Source organism: Nyctereutes procyonoides, unplaced genomic scaffold (assembly GCF_905146905.1).
Source record: "Nyctereutes procyonoides isolate TBG_1078 unplaced genomic scaffold, NYPRO_anot_genome, whole genome shotgun sequence".
Lineage (NCBI taxonomy): Eukaryota > Metazoa > Chordata > Mammalia > Carnivora > Canidae > Nyctereutes > Nyctereutes procyonoides.
In genome coordinates, this window is record NW_026575036.1 from 6277761 (window position 1) to 6287575 (window position 9815).

Genomic DNA, 9815 nt, shown 5'->3' on the forward strand with positions numbered 1-9815 from the left:
GAAAGCTTGAGGTGGACAAAGGAAGACTAGTGGGGCCCTTTTTGGGTAAGGAGGTGGACCGAGGGCTGAAATGAGACTTTGTTGGAGATGTTTTTGGCAGCCAGATGTGAATTTAGACCAAGGTCCTGGGTATGGAGGAGGCCCTGGCCGGCAGGAGGAGAGTGTGGCAAACCAAGTGGAGCCCAGCCTGTGGTGATTTAGAGGCCAGTCCCAGATCCAGCTAAAGAGCCCACTCAGCAGACCTTTAAATAAAAAGAAAAGCACCACCCCCTAGCTGTCTCTCCCACAATCTCCTACTAGATTCTCTACCACCATCACTCACTCCCCCACTCTTAACACCATTCCAGGAATAAAACTAAAAGGGAACTGGCCTAAGCTTTCACAGGGATTCCCTGAGACACTCTTTCACTATTCTTGGCATATACTAACTGAATGTGCATTGAGCATTGTGCTGGAGGAAGCAATGGAAAGATAGAGTCCTTGCCTATCAGAGCTTCCTGCTCTAAACATTCAAATGATAGGGCTTCCAAGATATACAAATAGGTGACCAAAGGAAGGGGCCTCCTCCTTCCCAGAGCATTAATCTTGAAATAGAGACAAGTCTTGTCAGAGATGGAGAAAATGGCGTCTAAAGGACTCAGGTAGAGGTGGAGGGAGGAGAGAAAAGGGTCGCAGCAGGTCACTAAAGGGACAGAGTCTGTACTAAATATACTAAGAAAGAACATTGAAATTAGAAGAGAAAGAAGTGCCCCCCCATCTCGGGAAGAACCTTCACCTGAGGACACCTACAGATCCCACTGCCCCTGCCCTAGCACATCTCCAGGAGGCAGGGACCAGGGGCCTGACTGAGCACCTCCTGTGTTCCAGGCACTGTGCTGAGGAGGGGGTGAGTGGCCCAGGCCAGACCACAGAGCTAGGATTCCCAGAGGCAAAGGAGCCTGGCAGGATTGGCAGGAGGGCTGTGATGGCAGGACAGTAGGGGAAGGGCAGCTGGGTGTGTGATCTGTGTCTGTTCCCAGGGTCCTAGGCGGTCTTCCCTGCCTCGAGCTGGGATTGTTCCAGATGTGCCTCTGCTTGAGGGAAAGAAGAGTAGGTGCAGGGGAGGGTCTGTGTATCCTGCATCTGGTTCCCAGAGCAATCCCTTCCCCTTCTCCATGTGCTACTTACTGTCTGCTGGGGAAAGCGTGGGAGGCTGGGGGACAGGCCAGGGCTCCAAACATCACCAGTAATGAAAAGAACTTACTGAGGCATGTTCCCTGACTCCATCTCACAGAGCAGCTTAGGTGCTCTGATGTTTCCCCCCAGCTCCCTGGGACCCAGCCGCTTCAGGTGGACTTGCTCCCCCTTCTCCCTGCTGCCCTTGCTATTGAGCCCTGAGCACTGTTGCCTGCTCCACATTGGCCACAGAGGCTCTGAAGCCCCCACCTCCTCCCTCTCAGTTTTCCACTCCTGCAGTTAAGTCCACACCAATGTCTCTTCAACCACCATCACCACAGCCTTGGCCACCCATGTCATAACCCCAATCTCAGTGTTCACTGTCACCCAGGCCCATTTGTCTTGAAGAAGAAGACAATGAGCAGAGGAACCTACGCATGTGCCCTTGCACCAAGTTCCAGAATGGCTACAAGCTCTAGAGGCAGAGGCCATCTACGTGGGAGCCAAGGCTGTCAGGGCCCCCTGGGTGCTGTGGAGATGCACCATGGTGCCTCCGAGCCTTCTGACTATCCCCAGCTGATCAGAGCCGGTGGGGAGAAAATGCAGGTGCAGGCCATGGAGGGGTCACAGGGAGGACCCAGTGGCCACAGGTGGCTGGTGACCACTACCGCCTCCAGAAAGCACATGCAGGAGAAGCACACCTGTGACATGCCTGGCAAGGCCTTCTGCAAGGTCTCCTGCCAAAGCCAACAGGAGCTGTGGCACTGCAGACACAAGGACCCCCTGAGCTACCTCACTACTCAAGTCCTACAACTGCTCCCACTGCACGATAGCTTCTCCTGCCATTCATTCTCTACAGTCGCACCCAACAAATGCACTCCACAGACGAGGCTGCTGCCAGGGCTGTCCCAGGCTCCCTCCTGGGAGGAGGGACCTGGGGGTCCCAGAGGCCCTACGTGGATATGGAAACTGTCTCCCCTGCCCTCCCTCCCATGATGCTGCCATCAAAGGAGGCCTGAGCTCAGCCCTAATGTCTCAGAGTTCATGCAGCCTGGCACACCCAGTGCTGGGGACTGGGAGTTAAGGAAAAGGAGAAACTGAGGCAGGCAGGCAAGGCCAGCTGGCCAGCTCCGAGGAGGGATGTGCTGGAACAGCCTGGTTAGGTTTCCCATAGAGGAGAGGGAGGAGAAATTTAGGCCTGGGTCTGTGTCTGCACCATGCACAGTGTGAGCAAAATAACCTATTAGTGGCTGCCCATTAATTTGGGGACACACATTTGTTATGAAACACACTGAACCAGATTTGGGACTTCAGAAACTTCCTCTACTAGAGAGATGGGCTTAATTTTACCCAAATAAATTTAGAAGGCACTTTGGAAAGGATTTCCCTAGAGCTAAGGTAAGTAAATGCTAGAGCCAGAGAAACACACACACACAGAACCCAAACGGAAAAAGGGTTGTGCTACTTCCTTGCCTGTGAGATGGACCTCCGGGTGACATGTCCCACATCAGAGAATACAAAACAGTCTCTCTAAACATTAGGAAAGTAATTCCTCACCATCCCTGAGCTACAAGAGGGTGATGACTCTTCCCCTCCCCAGTCATGGCAGACATTCTGAGGAAGGATGACACAGTCTGGAGTTAAGAGCCCACACACAAATGCCTAGTTTGCTGTCCTGTCCCCCCAGGCCTTCCTCTCCTGGTGGATCCCCACCTCTCTGCACCTCTCTGTGTCCATTCTTTGGACTTGCTCTGTGAACCCAGCCCAGGGGGAAGGAAAGCATCCCACGGGAGGAGAAGACACCGCCCTGTTCTCTGAGATATGAGACGAGAGACACACAACACAACAAACCCTGGCAAATGAAAAAGAAGGAAGAGGAAAAGGAGGAAGAAGGAGAAGAACAAGAATGAGAAGAAGGAGGAGGAGGGTGATAGTGGAAGAGTAAAGCACTGCTGTTTCATCTGGTTTCCTTGAATCCAGCTAGATATCTATTTCTGAACACCTGCAAACTCAACCAGAGATATAAGAAAAGAATAGCTGCAACTCCTCCTGGGCAGATCTGCAGGTCGTCCCTCCCACCCTGCTGAAGTGAGCAGCTGGACCACAGAATTACTTAGAAGCTGTGGCTGCAGGCAGATTGGGCAGAGTGCGAGCCCACGGTGAAGAGGCCGTGGCTTCTGTGTGTGCAGTTTGCTTGGGTAGTGAGGTAAGACTGCAGTGGCTCAGTGCTACCTGGCCTAGAACAACTGGGAGATGGAAAGAGCGCTGAACTCCTACTTCAATCTGCCAGTGCAGGAGAGCACCAAGGAGAGCTGCCAAGAGACCTTGATGGGGCTAGAGTCCTGTTTTGACCTAAAGGATGAAGAGACAACTGATTCAGATAGTTCTAAAACTAGCACATCTGAAAGGAGTCAGCAAGAAGATCACAGCATATTCTCCTTCATCACATGGTATGTTGATGGATTGAATCTAAACAATCTACAAGAGAGGTCTCAAGAGGTGTGTTCCTATTTTACTTTGTACAGCCCAGATGTGGTATTTCTACAGGAAGCTATTCCCCCAAATTGTAGCAACCTAAAGAAGAGAACAAGTAGTTGTGAGATTATTACAGGTCATGAAGAAGGATATTTCACAGCTTATATATGTGTTGAAGAAATTGAGAGTGAAATTTAAAAGCCAGGAAATTATCCCTTTTCCAAATTCAAAAATGATGAGAAACCTTTTGTGTGTATATGCAAGTGTGTCGGGAAATGAACTTTGCCTTAAGACTCATTTGGAGAGCACAAGAAGCATTCTAAGAAACAAATGAATCAGTTGAAAATAGTTTTAAAGAGGGACGCCTGGGTGGCTCAGGGGTTGATCTTCTGCCTTCGGCTCAGGGCGTGATCCTGGAGTCCTGGGATCGAGTGCCACATGGCACTCCACTTGATGAGCCTGCCTCTTCCTCTGCCTGTGTCTCTACCCCTCTCTCAATGTCTCTCATGAATAAGTAAATAAAATCTTGAAAAAATAATTTTAAAGAAAATGCAAGAGGCTCCAGAGTCAGCTACAGTTATATTTACAGGAGATACAAATTTAAGGAATCACAATGTGAATGACAAAATCAATTCTGTGCTTGTCGGCAGAAATGAAATGAGAGATGAAAGCCTGTCAGGACTTCACTTCTGAAGTGGAGGCAGAATCTTGAAGTGGTGCTCTCCTTCTCTTTGTGATTTTGTGCCCTTGTACATAGATTATTTTTTAAAAAGTCAAACTAAGTATTGGACTGTGTGCAAATCAGTGACCATGGTAGCTGTTTTGTGGTACCCGGTTGACTAACTGACCTGCTCAAGAGAAAGATTCTGTTTCTCAACAAATGGTGATGGGAAAACTTGATACTGACATGCAAAAGAAAAAAAAAGTTGCATCCTTACTTTATACTCTGTACAAAACTTAATTCAAAATGGGTCAACAACCTACACATGAGAGCTAAAACTATAAAACACTTGGAAGAAAACAAAGGGGAAAATCTTCAAGACGTTGGATTTGGCAACAACTTCTTGGATATGACAGGAAAAGCACAGATAACAAAATAAAAAAAGATAAGATGAACTTGACATGTAAATCAAAGCCATCATGACGTATTACTTTACATCAGCTAGCATGAATATTATCAGAAAACCAGAAAATAACAAGTGTTGGTGCAGATTTGGAATAGAACCCTTATGCAGTGCTAATGGGAATATCAAATGGTATAGCTCCCATGGAAAATGATGTGGTGATTCCTTCAAAAATTAAAATAATCTCCATATGGTCAAACAATTTCACTTCTGGTGCATACCCAAAACAAAGAAAAATGGTCTCAAAGAGGTATCTGTATACCTGTGTTCATAGCAGCATTATTCACAATAGGTAAAACATGGAAGCAACTGAAGTGATCATTGACAGATGAATAGATAAACAAAATGTATATACATGCAATGGAATATCATGGCCTTAGAAAGGAAGGAAATAATAACATGCTACAGTAAAGATGAACCCTGGACATTACGCTAACTTAAATAAGCCAGCTACAAAATGAAAAATATTTTAGGATTCCTCCTACGAGTTTCCTAAATTAATACAGAATGAGTCTCTAGTCTTTCAGTTTAAAATTTTCCTTTTCTTTTTCTTTCTTGTCAACTATATCTTATTTTGTCAACTCTTTCTTTTTAAGTCTTTTTCATTTTTACATTTAAATTTTATACATATATTCTTCATTTTTTCATTTCCTTTCATTGTACCGATTTTATTTTTGTATATATACAAATATATATATATGCACGTACATGTGTGTGTGTGTATATATTTTTTTTCTTTCTTTACAACTTTAGGATTTAGTGTCTTCTAACAGATGAATAAAAATACACCCAGAACCACAAGGATCACCCTGTTTTGTCCACCTGAAAGATTATATTCTCTCTTTTTATTGTTTTCTTGTAATTTCCTTTTTTGGATTCTGACCTCTTCAGATTTGCCTAGTGTGTATTTTGCTGGGGTCATGGTTGATATTTTTTATTCTGTTCTCTCGTTCATCTATTCTCCTCTGGACGAAATGACTAGAAGGATAAATTCACAACAAAAGAAATAACCAGAGGTCATACTCTTTGCCATAGATTGAGTTGATATGGATATAACTAAAATGTCAGACCTAGAATTCAGAATAATGATTATAAAGTCATTATTTGGGCTTGAAAAAAAAAGGATAAAAGAAACTAGAGAATCCCTTAGTGCAGAAATAAAATCTAACCAGGCTGAAATTAAATAAGCTTTAACTAGGATACAGTCTAAAATGGACACTCAAATGGCTAAAGTTAAAGTTAAATGGCAGAAGAGAGAGTTAGTGACATAGAAGACAAAATGATGGAAAGGAAGAAAGCTGAGAAAAAGAGAGATAAACAACTAATAGCATGAGGGGATGCTTCAAGGAATCAGCAATACCATAAAGTGAAAGAATATTTTAATTATTGGGGTGCCAGAGGAAAATGAGACAGGTATATTTGAGCAAATCATAGCTAAGAACTTCCCTAATCTGGGGAAGGAAACAGGCATTCAAGTTCAAGATGCACAGGGAACTCCCCCCAAAATCAAGAAAAATAGATCACCAACCCAATATATAATAGTGAACTTTTCAAATTTCGGAGATAAAGAGAAAAATCCTGAAAGCAGTTTGAGGCAAGAGCTCCTTTACCTACAAAAGCAGAAACATTAGAATGGCAGCATACCTATCCATAGGGACCAGGAAGGACAGAAAGGGCTGGCACGATATATTTAGGGACTAAATGAGATAAACATGCTGCCAAGAATACTTTATCCAGCAAGGCTGTCATTCAGAATGGAAGAAGAGATAAAGGGCTTCCAGGACACACAGAGACGAAAAGAATTTGTGATCACTAAACCAGCCCTGCAAGAAATATTAAAGGGGGTCCTGTAAGTGAAGAAAGAACCCAAAAGTAACATAGACCAGAAATAAAAGAGGTAATCTACAGACACAGGGACTTTACAGGTAATACAATGGCACGAAATTCATATCTTTCAATAGTTATTCTGAATGTAAAAGGGTTAAATGCTCCAATCAAAAGACATAGGGTTTCAGATTGAATAAAAAAGCAAGACCCATCCATATGCTGTCTAGAAGAGACTCATTGTGGACCCAAAGACACCTCCAGATTGAAAATGAAGGGGTGGATAATCATTTATCATGCTAATGGACATCGAAATAAAGGCTGGGGTAGCAATCCTTATATCAGACAAATTAGATTCAAAATCAAAAACTGTAGTAATGCATGAAGAAGTACACTATATCATACTTAAAGGGCCTATCCAACAAGAAGATCTAACAATTATGAATATTTATGCCCCTAATATGGGAACACCCAATTATATAAACCAATTAATAACAAAACTAAAGAAACACATTGATAATAATACAAATACAGTAGGTACTTTAACACCCATTGACAGCAACGGGCAGATCATCTAATCAGAATATGAACAAGGAAACACATTCATATTCTGAATGACACACTGGACCAGACAGACTTCAAAAATATATATAAAGAACATTCCATTGTAAAGCAACAGAATATACATTCTTCTTTTTTTATAATAAATTTATTTTTTATTGGTGTTCAATTTGCCAACATGCAGAATAACACCCAGTGCTCATCCCATCAAGTGCCCCCCCTTAGTGCTCGTCACCCATTCACCCCCACCCCTCGCCCTCCTCCCCTTCCACCACCCCTAGTTCATTTCCCAGAGTTAGGAGTCTTTAGGTTCTGTCTCCCTTTCTGATATTTCCACACATTTCTTCTCCCTTCCCTTATATTCCCCTTCACTAATGCACATGAAACATTCTCCAGAAGAGATCACATACTGGATCACAATTCAGGTCTCAATTGGTGCCAAAAGATTGGGATTATCCCCTGCATATTTTCAGAACACAATACACTGAAACTTGAGCTCAAACACAAGAAGAAATTGGGAAAGAATTCAAGTACTTGAAGGTAGATCATCCTACTAAAGAATGAATAAATCAACCAGGAAATTAAAGAAGAATTTTAAAAATTCATGGGAACAAACGAAAATACAACTGTTCAAAACAGTGGTGGTCTTAAGAGGAAAGCACATAGAAATACACCTAAAAGAGCTAAAGAAAGAATAGCAAATAAAGCCTAAACCAATCAGGAGAAGAGAAATAATAGATTAGAGCAGATGAATGGAATTCATTTAGTTTCCAATGAAATGAAAACTAAAAAAAAAACAAAAACAAAAACAAAAACAAAAAGGAGAACAGATCGACAAAACTAGAATAGCAGATGGACCTTTGAAGAATTAATAAGATCAATAAACCCTTAGTCACACTTATAAAGAAGAAAAGAGAAAGGATTAAAATTAACAAAATCATGAATAAAAGTGGAGAGATCACAACCACCACCAAGGAAATACAAACAATTTTAAGAACATATTATGGTCAACAGATTAGGCAATCTGGAAATAGCAGATACATTCCTAGAAACATATAAACTACCAAAACTGGAACAGAAAGAAATAGAAAACCTGAACAGACCCATAACCAGCAAAGAAATTGAAGCAGTAATCAAAAATCTTTCAACAGAGTCCAAGGCCAGATGAATCTCCAGGGGATTTCTACCAAACATTTAGAGAAGAACTAATACCTATTTTACTGAAGCTGTTTCAAAAAAATAGAAATGGGGGGATCCCTGGGTGGCACAATGATTTAGCACCTGACTTCGGCCTAGGGCATGATCCTGGGGCCGTGGGATCAAGTCCCGTATCAGGCTCCCTGCATGGAGCCTGCTTCTCCCTCTGCCTCTCTCTCTCTCTCTCTCTCTCTCTCTCTCACATAAATAAATAAAATCCTTAAAAAAAAGAAATGGAATGAAAACTCCCAAACTTGTTCTATGAGGCCAGGATTACCTTGATCCCAAAATCAGACAAAGACCCAACCAAAAAGGAGAATTACAGGCCAATATCCCTGAGGAACATGGATGCCAAAATTCTCACCAAGATACTAGCCAATAGGATCCAACAGTACATTAAAAGCGTTATTCAGGGATCCCTGGGTGGCGCAGCGGTTTGGCGCCTGCCTTTGGCCCAGGGCGCGATCCTGGAGACCTGGGATCGAATCCCATGCCGGGCTCCCTGCATGGAGCCTGCTTCTCCCTCTGCCTGTGTCTCTGCCTCTCTCTCTCTCTCTGTGTGACTATCATAAATAAATAAAAATTAAAAAAAAAAAAACGTTATTCACCATGACCAAGTGGGATTTATCCCCGGAATACAAGGGTGATTCAACATCCACAAATCAATCAGCATGATACATCACGTGAATAAAAGAGAGGACAAGAATCACATGATTCTCTACATTGATACAGAAAAATCATTTGACCAGATACAGCAACTTTTCTTGATTAAAACTCTCTTCACGGTAGAGATAGGGGCAATATCTCTCAATATCACAAAAGCCATCTATGAAAAGCCCACAGCAAATATCATTCTCAATGGAGAAAACAGAGCTTTTTCCCTAAAGTCAGGACATGACAAGGATAACCACTCTCACCAGTGTTGTTTAATGTAGTTCTAGAAGTCCTAGCCTCAGCAATCAGACAACAAAAAGAAATAAAAGGCATTAAAATTAGCAAAAAAAGAAGACAAACTCTCACTCTTCATAGCGAAGATGATACTTCGATATGTCGAAAACCCAAAGACCTCACCCCAAAATTAGTAGTATTCATACAGGAATTCAGCAAAGTGGCAGGGTACAAAATCAATGCACAGAAATCAGTTACTTTTCTACACACTAACAATGAGACAGAAGAAAGAGAAATCAAGGAATGGATCTCATTTACAATTGCACCAAAAACCACATAAGATACCTAGGGATCAACCTAACCAAAGACGTAATGGATCTGTACTCTAAAAACTACAGAACACTTATGAAAGAAATTGAAGAGGACACAAAGAAATGGAAAAACATTCTATCCTCATAGATTGGAAGAATAAATATTGTTAAAATGTCTAGGCTACCCACAGCAATCTACATATTCAATCCAATCTCTATCGAAATATCATCGACATTTTTCACAGAGCTGGAACAAATAATCCTAAAATTTGTATGGAAC

The 9815-nt window shown here is 42.4% G+C and overlaps 1 pseudogene; it reads left to right on the top strand.

Annotated features, from left to right (window-relative positions):
* Nucleotides 1-1692: 1692 nt before the first annotated feature.
* On the top strand, nucleotides 1693-4323 carry LOC129505485 (tyrosyl-DNA phosphodiesterase 2-like; annotated as a pseudogene).
* The last annotated feature ends 5492 nt before the right edge of the window (nucleotides 4324-9815 follow it).